Genomic DNA, 17,675 nt, shown 5'->3' with positions numbered 1-17,675 from the left:
TACAAAAAGCTAATTGAAAAGTGATACTTATATCTGTAGGATTACAATATAAGAGGGTGAAATGATACCAAAGCGATACAAAGCACTGGTTAGACCACAGCTGCGGTACTGTGTTCAATTCTTGGCATCACAGCTTAGGAATGTAGTATTAGGCTTAAAAAGTGAAGCGTAGATTTACCAGAAGGAGACAGAGAGTCCAAGGGACAAATTACAACGTGGATATTGCACAAACTCGGGTTTTTTTCCCTGGAATTTAGAAGCTTAAGTGGTGATTTGATTGAAGTATTCACGATATTAAGTGGAAATGCTAGTGTAGATAGCGAGAAGATATTTCTGATGATTGACCCATCTGGGAGTCGGGGCCATCGCCTCAACATTAGATCCAAGCCTTTCAGGAGAGAAGTTTGCGTTACAGAAATTTGTAACACACTTCCGCAAACAGCAATTAAAGCTGGGCCAATTGTCAATTTTAAACTTGAGATTGAGAGATGTTTGTTAACCTAAAGGTATTAAGGGATCTGGAGCAAAGGAATGCAAACGGATATCGATCGATGATTTAATTAAATGGCAGAAATGTTCCAGGCAGTAAAGGACCTGTTCCTGTTGTTATAGGATCAAAGCACGACTGTAAAGTTCAGTATCGCGATTTGAAACAGCACCCGAACAGGGATTTGAATACTGGACTCTCAGATTAAAAGTCTGAAGCTCTACCGACTGAGCTATCCGGGCTCCTGCAATCCAAAGCTCAAAAAATACTTTCATTGGCTGCAGTGCATCGTTGCATCTCCGACAAATTCAATTTACTTGTCTATAATCCAGCCTGCACAGCACAGTACTGCCACAAATCCAGACTGACTGCCTCAGAACACCATCACTTCAGAAATATTAACCCACCCACAAAAGACATGCTCGTTAGCAGCGGCGTCAGATGTGACAAGTGCCGTCCCTCAGATATCTGTATTAGATCATCAAATTTTCTCCGTATTTATGATTGACTTGGGTGGAGCAATGCAGCGCTGCAGATCGTATTTTGAAGATCGCACGAAGTCAGACGGTCCGCTCGTAGTGCAGTTGGGAAATGGAGGTAACCAAATGGACAGAGACAGACACAGTCAGCTGGCAAAACAAAGGCAAATCGAGTTCACTGTACGCAAGTGTGACACCACCCACTTTGGAACAAAGTAAGATAGTTCTGATTATTTTCTAAATAATGGGAAGCTATTAACTGTTGAGGAGCAATGAGGTTTATGAGTCCCAGTTCACAAATTATTATTTGCTTGTTGACATGGAGCAAAAGACATTTGATAAAGTCCCGCAGATGGGACATTGGGCTAAATTTGAAACGCATGTAATTGAAGGCAAATTATTGACCTGGTTAGGAAATTGGTGGCACGACAGGTGACAAAGTTTACAGATGATGATCAGGTACATTAAATGGCAGAATATGACGAGTGGTGTCTCTGATTGATCACTTTTGGGAACTCAACTAATCACCGATTTCATTAACGACTTACTTGATGGGATTGAGAGCCACACATCCAAGTTTGAGGATGACAAATTTGACCAGATATTCATAGATTAAGTGAATGTGCAATTTTCTGGCAAAGTGATTTAAATATTAGCAAGTGTGACGTGATCCACTACTGATCTTTATAGGAGTATTTAGAATACACTCCTTATAATGTTAAGCTTGATACAGTTGAGATCCAAATAGACTTGTGTCCCTGTACATATATCATTAAATGGTCATGGACAGGTACAGTAAAGATTCAAAAAGCTAATTGAAAAGTGATACTTATATCTGTAGGATTACAATATAAGCGGGTGAAATAATGCCACAGCTATAAAAAGCAATGGTTAGGCCACAGCTGCAGTACTGTGTTCAATTCTCGGCATCACAGCTTGGGAATGTATTATTAGGCTTAAAAAGTGAAGGAGACATAGAGTCCAAGGGACAAATTACAACGGGATATTGCACAAACTCGGGTTTATTTCCTGGAATTTAAAGCTTAAGTGGTGATTTGATTGAAGTATTCACGATATTAAGAGGAAATGCTAGTGCAGATAGCGAGAAGCTATTTCTGATGATTGACCCATCTGGGAGAAGGGGCCACAGCCTCAACATTAGATCCAAGCGTTTCAGGAGAGAAGTTTGTGGGACAGAAATTTGTAACACACTTCCGCAAACAGCAATTAAAGCTGGGCCAATTGTCCCTTTTAAACTTGAGATTGAGAAATGTTTGTTAACCAAAGGTACTAAGGGATCTGGAGCAAAGGAATGCAAACGGATATCGATCGATGATTTAATTAAATGGCAGAATGGCTCCAGACATGAAATGGCCTGCTCCTGTTGTTATTTTCGTTGTTATTGATCAAAGTGCGAATGTAAAGTTCAGTATCGCGATTTAAAAGCAGCTCCCGATTAGGGACTTGAACTCTGGACCCTCAGATTAAAAGTCTGATGTTCTACCGACTCAGCTATCCGGGCTCTTGCAATACAAAGCTCACAAAAGTACTTTCATTGGCTGCAGTGCATCATTGCATCTCCGACAAATTCAATTTACTTGTCCATAATACAACCTGTGCAGCACATTTCCCCCACAAATCCGGATTGACTGCCTCAGACCACCATCACTTCAGAAGTATTAAGCCACCCACAAAAGACACGCTCGTTAGCAGCGGAGTCAGATGTGACAAGTGCCGTCCCCCAGATATCTGTATTAGATCATCAACTGTTCACCGTATTTATGACTGAGTTGGATGGAGCAATGGAGCACTGTACATCATATTTTGAAGATCGCACTAAGTTAGACGGTCCGCTTCTAGTGCAGTTGGGAAATGGAGGTAACCAAAGGGACAGAGACAGACACAGTAAGCCGGCAAAACAAAGGCAAATCGAGTTCAATGTACGCAAGTGTGACACCAGCCACTTTGGAACAAAGTAATACAGTTCTGAGTATTTTCTAAATAATGGGAAGCTATTAACTGTTGAGGAGCAAAGAGTTTTATGAGTCCCAGTTCACAAATTATTATTTGCTTGTAGACATGAAGCAAAGACATTTGAAATAGTCCCGCATATGGGACATTGGGCCAAATTTGAAACGCATGTAATTGAAGGCAAATTATTAACCTGGTTTGGAAATTGGTGGCACGGCAGGAGACAAAGTTTGCAGATGATGATCAGGTACACTAATTGGCAGATTATGACGAGTGGTGTCTCTGATTGATCACTTTTGGGAACTCAACTAATCACCGATTTCATTAACGACTTAGTGGATGTGATTGAGAGCCACACATCCAAGTTTGAGGATGACAAAAAAGATAGGCGGCATTATAATCAGTTGAGATGGAAACAAGATATTTGACCAGATATTCATAGATTAAGTGAATGTGTAATTTTCTGGCAAATTGATTTAAATATTAGCAAGTGTGACGTGATCCACTACCGATCTTTATAGGAGTATTTAGAATACACTCCTTATAATGTTAAGCTGGAAACAGTTGATATCCAAATAGACTTGTGTCCCTGTACATATATCATTAAATGGTCATGGACAGGTACAGAAATGAATCAAAAAGCTAATTGAAAAGTGATACTTATATCTGTAGGATTACAATATAAGAGGGTGAAATGATGCCACAGCTATACAAAGCACTGGTTAGGCCACAGCTGCGGTACTGTGTTCAATTCTCGGCATCACAGCTTGGGAATGTATTTTTAGGCTTAAAAAGTGAAGGAGACATAGAGTCCAAGGGACAAATTACAACGGGATATTGCACAAACTCGGTTTTTTTTCCTGGAATTTAAAGCTTAAGTGGTGATTTGATTGAAGTATTCACGATATTAAGAGGAAATGCTGGTGCAGATAGCGAGAAGCTATTTCTGATGATTGACCCATCTGGGAGAAGGGGCCATAGCCTCAACATTAGATCCAAGCGTTTCAGGATAGAAGTTTGTGTGACAGAAATTTGTAACACACTTCCGCAAACAGCAATTATAGCTGGGCCAATTGTCAATTTTAAACTTGTGATTGAGAGATGTTTGTTAACCAAAGGTATTAAGGGATCTGGAGCAAAGGATTGCACATGGATATCGATCGATGATTTAATTAAATGGCAGAAAGGCTCCAGGCATGAAATGGCCTGCTGCTGTTGTTATTTTCTTTGTTAAATCATCAAAGTGCGAATGTAAAGTTGAGTCTCGCGATTTAAAAGCAGCGCCCGAACAGGAACTTGAACTCTGGACCCTCAGATTAAAAGTCTGATGCTCTACCGATTGAGCTATCCGGGCTCTTGCAAAGCCAACTTCACAAAAGTACTTTCATTGGCTGCAGTGCATCATTGCATCTCCGACAAATTCAATTTACTTGTCCATAATACAACCTGTACAGCACATTTCCCCCACAAATCCGGATTGACTGCCTCAGACCACCATCACTTCAGAAATATTAAGCCACCCACAAAAGACACGCTCGTTAGCAGCGGAGTCAGATGTGACAAGTGCCGTCCCCCAGATATCTGTATTAGATCATCAACTGTTCACCGTATTTATGACTGAGTTTGATGGAGCACTGGAGCACTGTACATCATATTTTGAAGATCGCACTAAGTTAGACGGTCCGCTTGTATTGCAGTTGGGAAATGGAGGTAACCAAAGGGACAGAGACAGACACAGTAAGCCGGCAAAACAAAGGCAAATCGAGTTCAATGTACGCAAGTGTGACACCAGCCACTTTGGAACAAAGTAATACAGTTCTGAGTATTTTCTAAATAATGGGAAGCTATTAACTGTTGAGGAGCAAAGAGGTTTATGAGTCCCAGTTCACAAATTATTATTTGCTTGTAGACATGAAGCAAAGACATTTGAAATAGTCCCGCATATGGGACATTGGGTCAAATTTGAAACGCATGTAATTGAAGGCAAATTATTAACCTGGTTAGGAAATTGGTGGCACGGCAGGAGACAAAGTTTGCAGATGATGATCAGGTACACTAATTGGCAGATTATGACGAGTGGTGTCTCTGATTGATCACTTTTGGGAACTCAACTAATCACCGATTTCATTAACGACTTAGTGGATGTGATTGAGAGCCACACATCCAAGTTTGAGGATGACAAAAAAGATAGGCGGCATTATAATCAGTTGAGATGGAAACAAGATATTTGACCAGATATTCATAGATTAAGTGAATGTGTAATTTTCTGGCAAATTGATTTAAATATTAGCAAGTGTGACGTGATCCACTACCGATCTTTATAGGAGTATTTAGAATACACTCCTTATAATGTTAAGCTGGAAACAGTTGATATCCAAATAGACTTGTGTCCCTGTACATATATCATTAAATGGTCATGGACAGGTACAGAAATGAATCAAAAAGCTAATTGAAAAGTGATACTTATATCTGTAGGATTACAATATAAGAGGGTGAAATGATGCCACAGCTATACAAAGCACTGGTTAGGCCACAGCTGCGGTACTGTGTTCAATTCTCGGCATCACAGCTTGGGAATGTATTATTAGGCTTAAAAAGTGAAGGAGACATAGAGTCCAAGGGACAAATTACAACGGGATATTGCACAAACTCGGTTTTTTTTCCTGGAATTTAAAGCTTAAGTGGTGATTTGATTGAAGTATTCACGATATTAAGAGGAAATGCTGGTGCAGATAGCGAGAAGCTATTTCTGATGATTGACCCATCTGGGAGAAGGGGCCATAGCCTCAACATTAGATCCAAGCGTTTCAGGATAGAAGTTTGTGTGACAGAAATTTGTAACACACTTCCGCAAACAGCAATTATAGCTGGGCCAATTGTCAATTTTAAACTTGTGATTGAGAGATGTTTGTTAACCAAAGGTATTAAGGGATCTGGAGCAAAGGATTGCACATGGATATCGATCGATGATTTAATTAAATGGCAGAAAGGCTCCAGGCATGAAATGGCCTGCTGCTGTTGTTATTTTCTTTGTTAAATCATCAAAGTGCGAATGTAAAGTTGAGTCTCGCGATTTAAAAGCAGCGCCCGAACAGGGACTTGAACCCTGGACCCTCAGATTAAAAGTCTGATGCTCTACCGATTGAGCTATCCGGGCTCTTGCAAAGCCAACTTCACAAAAGTACTTTCATTGGCTGCAGTGCATCATTGCATCTCCGACAAATTCAATTTACTTGTCCATAATACAACCTGTACAGCACATTTCCCCCACAAATCCGGATTGACTGCCTCAGACCACCATCACTTCAGAAATATTAAGCCACCCACAAAAGACACGCTCGTTAGCAGCGGAGTCAGATGTGACAAGTGCCGTCCCCCAGATATCTGTATTAGATCATCAACTGTTCACCGTATTTATGACTGAGTTGGATGGAGCAATGGAGCACTGTACATCATATTTTGAAGATCGCACTAAGTTAGACGGTCCGCTTGTAGTGCAGTTGGGAAATGGAGGTAACCAAAGGGACAGAGACAGACACAGTAAGCCGGCAAAACAAAGGCAAATCGAGTTCAATGTACGCAAGTGTGACACCAGCCACTTTGGAACAAAGTAATACAGTTCTGAGTATTTTCTAAATAATGGGAAGCTATTAACTGTTGAGGAGCAAAGAGGTTTATGAGTCCCAGTTCACAAATTATTATTTGCTTGTAGACATGAAGCAAAGACATTTGAAATAGTCCCGCATATGGGACATTGGGCCAAATTTGAAACGCATGTAATTGAAGGCAAATTATTAACCTGGTTAGGAAATTGGTGGCACGGCAGGAGACAAAGTTTGCAGATGATGATCAGGTACACTAATTGGCAGATTATGACGAGTGGTGTCTCTGATTGATCACTTTTGGGAACTCAACTAATCACCGATTTCATTAACGACTTAGTGGATGTGATTGAGAGCCACACATCCAAGTTTGAGGATGACAAAAAAGATAGGCGGCATTATAATCAGTTGAGATGGAAACAAGATATTTGACCAGATATTCATAGATTAAGTGAATGTGTAATTTTCTGGCAAATTGATTTAAATATTAGCAAGTGTGACGTGATCCACTACCGATCTTTATAGGAGTATTTAGAATATACTCCTTATAATGTTAAGCTGGAAACAGTTGATATCCAAATAGACTTGTGTCCCTGTACATATATCATTAAATGGTCATGGACAGGTACAGAAATGAATCAAAAAGCTAATTGAAAAGTGATACTTATATCTGTAGGATTACAATATAAGAGGGTGAAATGATGCCACAGCTATACAAAGCACTGGTTAGGCCACAGCTGCGGTACTGTGTTCAATTCTCGGCATCACAGCTTGGGAATGTATTATTAGGCTTAAAAAGTGAAGGAGACATAGAGTCCAAGGGACAAATTACAACGGGATATTGCACAAACTCGGTTTTTTTTCCTGGAATTTAAAGCTTAAGTGGTGATTTGATTGAAGTATTCACGATATTAAGAGGAAATGCTGGTGCAGATAGCGAGAAGCTATTTCTGATGATTGACCCATCTGGGAGAAGGGGCCATAGCCTCAACATTAGATCCAAGCGTTTCAGGATAGAAGTTTGTGTGACAGAAATTTGTAACACACTTCCGCAAACAGCAATTATAGCTGGGCCAATTGTCAATTTTAAACTTGTGATTGAGAGATGTTTGTTAACCAAAGGTATTAAGGGATCTGGAGCAAAGGATTGCACACGGATATCGATCGATGATTTAATTAAATGGCAGAAAGGCTCCAGGCATGAAATGGCCTGCTGCTGTTGTTATTTTCTTTGTTAAAACATCAAAGTGCGAATGTAAAGTTGAGTCTCGCGATTTAAAAGCAGCGCCCGAACAGGGACTTGAACCCTGGACCCTCAGATTAAAAGTCTGATGCTCTACCGATTGAGCTATCCGGGCTCTTGCAAAGCCAACTTCACAAAAGTACTTTCATTGGCTGCAGTGCATCATTGCATCTCCGACAAATTCAATTTACTTGTCCATAAAACAACCTGTACAGCACATTTCCCCCACAAATCCGGATTGACTGCCTCAGACCACCATCACTTCAGAAATATTAAGCCACCCACAAAAGACACGCTCGTTAGCAGCGGAGTCAGATGTGACAAGTGCCGTCCCCCAGATATCTGTATTAGATCATCAACTGTTCACCGTATTTATGACTGAGTTGGATGGAGCAATGGAGCACTGTACATCATATTTTGAAAATCGCACTAAGTTAGACGGTCCGCTTGTAGTGCAGTTGGGAAATGGAGGTAACCAAAGGGACAGAGACAGACACAGTAAGCCGGCAAAACAAAGGCAAATCGAGTTCAATGTACGCAAGTGTGACACCAGCCACTTTGGAACAAAGTAATACAGTTCTGAGTATTTTCTAAATAATGGGAAGCTATTAACTGTTGAGGAGCAAAGAGGTTTATGAGTCCCAGTTCACAAATTATTATTTGCTTGTAGACATGAAGCAAAGACATTTGAAATAGTCCCGCATATGGGACATTGGGCCAAATTTGAAACGCATGTAATTGAAGGCAAATTATTAACCTGGTTAGGGAATTGGTGGCACGGCAGGAGACAAAGTTTGCAGATGATGATCAGGTACACTAATTGGCAGATTATGACGAGTGGTGTCTCTGATTGATCACTTTTGGGAACTCAACTAATCACCGATTTCATTAACGACTTAGTGGATGTGATTGAGAGCCACACATCCAAGTTTGAGGATGACAAAAAAGATAGGCGGCATTATAATCAGTTGAGATGGAAACAAGATATTTGACCAGATATTCATAGAGTAAGTGAATGTGTAATTTTCTGGCAAATTGATTTAAATATTAGCAAGTGTGACGTGATCCACTACCGATCTTTATAGGAGTATTTAGAATACACTCCTTATAATGTTAAGCTGGAAACAGTTGATATCCAAATAGACTTGTGTCCCTGTACATATATCATTAAATGGTCATGGACAGGTACAGAAATGAATCAAAAAGCTAATTGAAAAGTGATACTTATATCTGTAGGATTACAATATAAGAGGGTGAAATGATGCCACAGCTATACAAAGCACTGGTTAGGCCACAGCTGCGGTACTGTGTTCAATTCTCGGCATCACAGCTTGGGAATGTATTATTAGGCTTAAAAAGTGAAGGAGACATAGAGTCCAAGGGACAAATTACAACGGGATATTGCACAAACTCGGTTTTTTTTCCTGGAATTTAAAGCTTAAGTGGTGATTTGATTGAAGTATTCACGATATTAAGAGGAAATGCTGGTGCAGATAGCGAGAAGCTATTTCTGATGATTGACCCATCTGGGAGAAGGGGCCATAGCCTCAACATTAGATCCAAGCGTTTCAGGATAGAAGTTTGTGTGACAGAAATTTGTAACACACTTCCGCAAACAGCAATTATAGCTGGGCCAATTGTCAATTTTAAACTTGTGATTGAGAGATGTTTGTTAACCAAAGGTATTAAGGGATCTGGAGCAAAGGATTGCACACGGATATCGATCGATGATTTAATTAAATGGCAGAAAGGCTCCAGGCATGAAATGGCCTGCTGCTGTTGTTATTTTCTTTGTTAAATCATCAAAGTGCGAATGTAAAGTTGAGTCTCGCGATTTAAAAGCAGCGCCCGAACAGGGACTTGAACCCTGGACCCTCAGATTAAAAGTCTGATGCTCTACCGATTGAGCTATCCGGGCTCTTGCAAAGCCAACTTCACAAAAGTACTTTCATTGGCTGCAGTGCATCATTGCATCTCCGACAAATTCAATTTACTTGTCCATAATACAACCTGTACAGCACATTTCCCCCACAAATCCGGATTGACTGCCTCAGACCACCATCACTTCAGAAATATTAAGCCACCCACAAAAGACACGCTCGTTAGCAGCGGAGTCAGATGTGACAAGTGCCGTCCCCCAGATATCTGTATTAGATCATCAACTGTTCACCGTATTTATGACTGAGTTGGATGGAGCAATGGAGCACTGTACATCATATTTTGAAGATCGCACTAAGTTAGACGGTCCGCTTGTAGTGCAGTTGGGAAATGGAGGTAACCAAAGGGACAGAGACAGACACTGTAAGCCGGCAAAACAAAGGCAAATCGAGTTCAATGTACGCAAGTGTGACACCAGCCACTTTGGAACAAAGTAATATAGCTCTGAGTATTTTCTAAATAATGGGAAGCTATTAACTGTTGAGGAGCAAAGAGGTTTATGAGTCCCAGTTCACAAATTATTATTTGCTTGTAGACATGAAGCAAAGACATTTCAAAAAGTCCCGCATATGGGACATTGGGCCAAATTTGAAACGCATGTAATTGAAGGCAAATTATTAACCTGGTTAGGAAATTGGTGGCACGGCAGGAGACAAAGTTTGCAGATGATGATCAGGTACACTAATTGGCAGATTATGACGAGTGGTGTCTCTGATTGATCACTTTTGGGAACTCAACTAATCACCGATTTCATTAACGACTTAGTGGATGTGATTGAGAGCCACACATCCAAGTTTGAGGATGAAAAAAAGATAGGCGGCATTATAATCAGTTGAGATGGAAACAAGACATTTGACCAGATATTCATAGATTAAGTGAATGTGTAATTTTCTGTCAAATTTATTTAAATATTAGCAAGTGTGACGTGATCCACTACCGATCTTTATAGGAGTATTTAGAATACACTCCTTATAATGTTAAGCTGGAAACAGTTGATATTCAAATAGACTTGTGTCCCTGTACATATATCATTAAATGGTCATGGACAGGTACAGAAATGAATCAAAAAGCTAATTGAAAAGTGATACTTATATCTGTAGGATTACAATATAAGAGGGTGAAAAAATGCCACAGCTATACAAAGCACTGATTAGGCCACAGCTGCGGTACTGTGTTCAATTCTCGGCATCACAGCTTGGGAATGTATTATTAGGCTTAAAAAGTGAAGGAGACATAGAGTCCAAGGGACAAATTACAACGGGATATTGCACAAACTCGGTTTTTTTTCCTGGAATTTAAAGCTTAAGTGGTGATTTGATTGAAGTATTCACGATATTAAGAGGAAATGCTAGTGTAGATAGCGAGAAGCTATTTCTGATAATTGACCCTTCTGGGAGAAGGGGCCATAGCCTCAACATTAGATCCAAGCGTTTCAGGATAGAAGTTTGTGTGACAGAAATTTGTAACACACTTCCGCAAACAGCAATTTTTGCTGGGCCAATTGTCAATTTTAAACTTGTGATTGAGAGATGTTTGTTAACCAAAGGTATTAAGGGATCTGGAGCAAAGGATTGCAAACGGATATCGATCGATGATTTAATTAAATGGCAGAAAGGCTCCAGGCATGAAATGGCTTGCTGCTGTTGTTAAATGATCAAAGTGCGAATGTAAAGTTGAGTCTCGCGATTTAAAAGCAACGCCCGAACAGGGACTTGAACCCTGGACCCTCAGATTAAAAGTCTGATGCTCTACCGATTGAGCTATCCGGGCTCTTGCAAAGCCAACTTCACAAAAGTACTTTCATTGGCTGCAGTGCATCATTGCATCTCCGACAAATTCAATTTACTTGTCCATAATACAACCTGTACAGCACATTTCCCCCACAAATCCGGATTGACTGCCTCAGACCACCATCACTTCAGAAATATTAAGCCACCCACAAAAGACACGCTCGTTAGCAGCGGAGTCAGATGTGACAAGTGCCGTCCCCCAGATATCTGTATTAGATCATCAACTGTTCACCGTATTTATGACTGAGTTGGATGGAGCAATGGAGCACTGTACATCATATTTTGAAGATCGCACTAAGTTAGACGGTCCGCTTGTAGTGCAGTTGGGAAATGGAGGTAACCAAAGGGACAGAGACAGACACTGTAAGCCGGCAAAACAAAGGCAAATCGAGTTCAATGTACGCAAGTGTGACACCAGCCACTTTGGAACAAAGTAATATAGCTCTGAGTATTTTCTAAATAATGGGAAGCTATTAACTGTTGAGGAGCAAAGAGGTTTATGAGTCCCAGTTCACAAATTATTATTTGCTTGTAGACATGAAGCAAAGACATTTCAAAAAGTCCCGCATATGGGACATTGGGCCAAATTTGAAACGCATGTAATTGAAGGCAAATTATTAACCTGGTTAGGAAATTGGTGGCACGGCAGGAGACAAAGTTTGCAGATGATGATCAGGTACACTAATTGGCAGATTATGACGAGTGGTGTCTCTGATTGATCACTTTTGGGAACTCAACTAATCACCGATTTCATTAACGACTTAGTGGATGTGATTGAGAGCCACACATCCAAGTTTGAGGATGAAAAAAAGATAGGCGGCATTATAATCAGTTGAGATGGAAACAAGACATTTGACCAGATATTCATAGATTAAGTGAATGTGTAATTTTCTGTCAAATTTATTTAAATATTAGCAAGTGTGACGTGATCCACTACCGATCTTTATAGGAGTATTTAGAATACACTCCTTATAATGTTAAGCTGGAAACAGTTGATATTCAAATAGACTTGTGTCCCTGTACATATATCATTAAATGGTCATGGACAGGTACAGAAATGAATCAAAAAGCTAATTGAAAAGTGATACTTATATCTGTAGGATTACAATATAAGAGGGTGAAAAAATGCCACAGCTATACAAAGCACTGATTAGGCCACAGCTGCGGTACTGTGTTCAATTCTCGGCATCACAGCTTGGGAATGTATTATTAGGCTTAAAAAGTGAAGGAGACATAGAGTCCAAGGGACAAATTACAACGGGATATTGCACAAACTCGGTTTTTTTTCCTGGAATTTAAAGCTTAAGTGGTGATTTGATTGAAGTATTCACGATATTAAGAGGAAATGCTAGTGTAGATAGCGAGAAGCTATTTCTGATAATTGACCCTTCTGGGAGAAGGGGCCATAGCCTCAACATTAGATCCAAGCGTTTCAGGATAGAAGTTTGTGTGACAGAAATTTGTAACACACTTCCGCAAACAGCAATTTTTGCTGGGCCAATTGTCAATTTTAAACTTGTGATTGAGAGATGTTTGTTAACCAAAGGTATTAAGGGATCTGGAGCAAAGGATTGCAAACGGATATCGATCGATGATTTAATTAAATGGCAGAAAGGCTCCAGGCATGAAATGGCTTGCTGCTGTTGTTAAATGATCAAAGTGCGAATGTAAAGTTGAGTCTCGCGATTTAAAAGCAACGCCCGAACAGGGACTTGAACCCTGGACCCTCAGATTAAAAGTCTGATGCTCTACCGATTGAGCTATCCGGGCTCTTGCAAAGCCAATCTCACAAAAGTACTTTCATTGGCTGCAGTGCATCATTGCATCTCCGACAAATTCAATTTACTTGTCCATAATACAACCTGTACAGCACATTTCCCCCACAAATCCGGATTGACTGCCTCAGACCACCATCACTTCAGAAATATTAAGCCACCCACAAAAGACACGCTCGTTAGCAGCGGAGTCAGATGTGACAAGTGCCGTCCCCCAGATATCTGTATTAGATCATCAACTGTTCACCGTATTTATGACTGAGTTGGATGGAGCAATGGAGCACTGTACATCATATTTTGAAGATCGCACTAAGTTAGACGGTCCGCTTGTAGTGCAGTTGGGAAATGGAGGTAACCAAAGGGACAGAGACAGACACAGTAAGCCGGCAAAACAAAGGCAAATCGAGTTCAATGTACGCAAGTGTGACACCAGCCACTTTGGAACAAAGTAATATAGTTCTGAGTATTTTCTAAATAATGGGAAGCTATTAACTGTTGAGGAGCAAAGAGGTTTATGAGTCCCAGTTCACAAATTATTATTTGCTTGTAGACATGAAGCAAAGACATTTCAAAAAGTCCCGCATATGGGACATTGGGCCAAATTTGAAACGCATGTAATTGAAGGCAAATTATTAACCTGGTTAGGAAATTGGTGGCACGGCAGGAGACAAAGTTTGCAGATGATGATCAGGTACACTAATTGGCAGATTATGACGAGTGGTGTCTCTGATTGATCACTTTTGGGAACTCAACTAATCACCGATTTCATTAACGACTTAGTGGATGTGATTGAGAGCCACACATCCAAGTTTGAGGATGAAAAAAAGATAGGCGGCATTATAATCAGTTGAGATGGAAACAAGACATTTGACCAGATATTCATAGATTAAGTGAATGTGTAATTTTCTGTCAAATTGATTTAATTATTAGCAAGTGTGACGTGATCCACTACCGATCTTTATAGGAGTATTTAGAATACACTCCTTATAATGTTAAGCTGGAAACAGTTGATATTCAAATAGACTTGTGTCCCTGTACATATATCATTAAATGGTCATGGACAGGTACAGAAATGAATCAAAAAGCTAATTGAAAAGTGATACTTATATCTGTAGGATTACAATATAAGAGGGTGAAAAAATGCCACAGCTATACAAAGCACTGGTTAGGCCACAGCTGCGGTACTGTGTTCAATTCTCGGCATCACAGCTTGGGAATGTATTATTAGGCTTAAAAAGTGAAGGAGACATAGAGTCCAAGGGACAAATTACAACGGGATATTGCACAAACTCGGTTTTTTTTCCTGGAATTTAAAGCTTAAGAGGTGATTTGATTGAAGTATTCACGATATTAAGAGGAAATGCTAGTGTTGATAGCGAGAAGCTATTTCTGATAATTGACCCATCTGGGAGAAGGGGCCATAGCCTCAACATTAGATCCAAGCGTTTCAGGATAGAAGTTTGTGTGACAGAAATTTGTAACACACTTCCGCAAACAGCAATTATAGCTGGACAATTGTCAATTTTAAACTTGTGATTGAGAGATGTTTGTTAACCAAAGGTATTAAGGGATCTGGAGCAAAGGATTGCAAACGGATATCGATCGATGATTTAATTAAAAGGCAGAAAGGCTCCAGGCATGAAATGGCCTGCTGCTGTTGTTATTTTCTTTGTTAAATGATCAAAGTGCGAATGTAAAGTTGAGTCTCGCGATTTAAAAGCAACGCCCGAACAGGGACTTGAACCCTGGACCCTCAGATTAAAAGTCTGATGCTCTACCGATTGAGCTATCCGGGCTCTTGCAAAGCCAATCTCACAAAAGTACTTTCATTGGCTGCAGTGCATCATTGCATCTCCGACAAATTCAATTTACTTGTCCATAATACAACCTGTACAGCACATTTCCCCCACAAATCCGGATTGACTGCCTCAGACCACCATCACTTCAGAAATATTAAGCCACCCACAAAAGACACGCTCGTTAGCAGCGGAGTCAGATGTGACAAGTGCCGTCCCCCAGATATCTGTATTAGATCATCAACTGTTCACCGTATTTATGACTGAGTTGGATGGAGCAATGGAGCACTGTACATCATATTTTGAAGATCGCACTAAGTTAGACGGTCCGCTTGTAGTGCAGTTGGGAAATGGAGGTAACCAGAGGGACAGAGACAGACACAGTAAGCCGGCAAAACAAAGGCAAATCGAGTTCAATGTACGCAAGTGTGACACCAGCCACTTTGGAACAAAGTAATATAATTCTGAGTATATTCTAAATAATGGGAAGCTATTAACTGTTGAGGAGCAAAGAGGTTTATGAGTCCCAGTTCACAAATTATTATTTGCTTGTAGACATGAAGCAAAGACATTTGAAAAAGTCCCGCATATGGGACATTGGGCCAAATTTGAAACGCATGTAATTGAAGGCAAATTATTAACCTGGTTAGGAAATTGGTGGCACGGCAGGAGACAAAGTTTGCAGATGATGATCAGGTACACTAATTGGCAGATTATGACGAGTGGTGTCTCTGATTGATCACTTTTGGGAACTCAACTAATCACCGATTTCATTAACGACTTAGTGGATGTGATTGAGAGCCACACATCCAAGTTTGAGGATGACAAAAAAGATAGGCGGCATTATAATCAGTTGAGATGGAAACAAGACATTTGACCAGATATTCATAGATTAAGCGAATGTGTAATTTTCTGTCAAATTGATTTAAATATTAGCAAGTGTGACGTGATCCACTACCGATCTTTATAGGAGTATTTAGAATACACTCCTTATAATGTTAAGGTGGAAACAATTGATATTCAAATAGACTTGTGTCCCTGTACATATATCATTAAATGGTCATGGACAGGTACAGAAATGAATCGAAAAGCTAATTGAAACGTGATACTTATATCTGTAGGATTACAATATAAGAGGGTGAAATGATGCCACAACTATTCAAACACTGGTTAGGCCACAGCTGCGGTACTGTGTTCAATTCTCGGCATCACAGCTTGGGAATGTATTTTTCGGCTTAAAAAGTGAAGGAGACATAGAGTCCAAGGGACAAATTACAACGGGATATTGCACAAACACGGGTTTTTTTCCTGGAATTTAGAAGCTTAAGTGGTGATTTGATTGAAGTATTCACGGTATTAAGAGGAAATGCTCGTGTAGATAGCGAGAAGCTATTTCTGATGATTGACCCATCTGGGAGAAGGGGCCACAGCCTCAACATTAGATCCAAGCGTTTCAGGAGAGAAGTTTGTGTGACACAAATTTGTAACACACTTCCGCAAACAGCAAATAAAGCTGGGCCAATTGTCAATTTTAAACTTGAGATTGAGAGATGTTTGTTAACCAAAGGTATTAAGGGATCTGGAGCAAAGGAACATCGATCGATGATAAACGGCAGAAAGGCTCCAGGCATGAAATGGCTTGCTCCTGCTGTTATTTTCTTTGTTAAATGATCAAAGTACGAGAGTAAAGTTGAGTATTGCGATTTAATAGCAGTGCCCAAACAGGGACTTGAACCCTGAAATTAAAAGTCTGATGCTTTACCGACTGAGCTATCGGGGCTCTTGCAATTCAAAGCGCACAATAGTACTTTCATTGGCTGCAGTGCATCATTGCATCTCCGACAAATTCAATTTACTTGTCCATAATCCAGCCTGCACAGCACACTTTTCCCACAAATTCATGATTGACTGCCTCAGACCACCATCACTTCAGAAATATTAACCCACCCACAAAAGACATGCTCGTTAACAGCGGAGTCAGATGTGACAAGTGCCGTCCCCCAGATCTCTGTCTTAGATCATCAACTGTTCACCGTATTTATGACTGACTTGGATGAAGCAATGGAGCACTGTAGATTATATTTTGAAGATCGCACTAAGTTAGACGGTCCGCTCGTCGTGCAGTTGGGAAATGGAGGTAACCAAAGACACAGTAAGCCGGCAAAACAAAGGCAAATCGAGTTCAATGTACGCAAGTTTGACACCAGCCACTTTGGAACAAAGTGAGATAGTTCTGAGTATTTTCTAAATAATGGGAAGCTATTAACTGTTGAGGAGCAAAGAGGTTTATGAGTCCCAGTTCACAAATTATTATTAGCTTGTGGACATGGAGCAAAAGACATTTGATAAAGTCCATTGCAATGTGCTATTGTATTGCATTTTAATTATATGGAAAAGTGATATTTCATTGCAATGTGCTATTGAATTGCAAATGATTATCATATTGCGAGTTGATATTCCATTGCAATGTGCTATTGCATTGCTAATTACTATTATATTGCAGTGATATTTCACTGCAATATTCTATTGCATTGCAATGACTATTATATAGCAAAGTGATATTCCATTGCAATGCTCCATTGTATTGCAATGAC

General features: G+C 40.1%; 6 non-coding genes across 6 annotated transcripts; all 6 read right to left on the bottom strand.

Annotated features, from left to right (window-relative positions):
• Positions 1–6,021: 6,021 nt before the first annotated feature.
• Positions 6,022–6,094, bottom strand: trnak-uuu (transfer RNA lysine (anticodon UUU)). Its single transcript has one exon. It is a non-coding gene; the product is annotated as a tRNA-Lys (tRNA).
• Positions 6,095–7,824: 1,730 nt separating this feature from the next.
• On the bottom strand, positions 7,825–7,897 carry trnak-uuu (transfer RNA lysine (anticodon UUU)). Its single transcript has one exon. It is a non-coding gene; the product is annotated as a tRNA-Lys (tRNA).
• Positions 7,898–9,627: 1,730 nt separating this feature from the next.
• On the bottom strand, positions 9,628–9,700 carry trnak-uuu (transfer RNA lysine (anticodon UUU)). The gene has a single exon. It is a non-coding gene; the product is annotated as a tRNA-Lys (tRNA).
• A 1,717-nt stretch (positions 9,701–11,417) lies between these two features.
• trnak-uuu (transfer RNA lysine (anticodon UUU)) lies at positions 11,418–11,490 on the bottom strand. Its single transcript has one exon. It is a non-coding gene; the product is annotated as a tRNA-Lys (tRNA).
• Positions 11,491–13,207: 1,717 nt separating this feature from the next.
• Positions 13,208–13,280, bottom strand: trnak-uuu (transfer RNA lysine (anticodon UUU)). Its single transcript has one exon. It is a non-coding gene; the product is annotated as a tRNA-Lys (tRNA).
• A 1,728-nt stretch (positions 13,281–15,008) lies between these two features.
• Positions 15,009–15,081, bottom strand: trnak-uuu (transfer RNA lysine (anticodon UUU)). Its single transcript has one exon. It is a non-coding gene; the product is annotated as a tRNA-Lys (tRNA).
• Positions 15,082–17,675: the final 2,594 nt, after the last annotated feature.

The sequence above is a fragment of the Somniosus microcephalus genome, unplaced genomic scaffold (assembly GCF_052327205.1).
Source record: "Somniosus microcephalus isolate GS21.2 unplaced genomic scaffold, FLI_Smic_1.0 unresolved_chr7, whole genome shotgun sequence".
Classification (NCBI taxonomy): Eukaryota; Metazoa; Chordata; class Chondrichthyes; order Squaliformes; family Somniosidae; genus Somniosus; species Somniosus microcephalus.
This window is presented reverse-complemented; position numbering and strand designations above follow the sequence as displayed.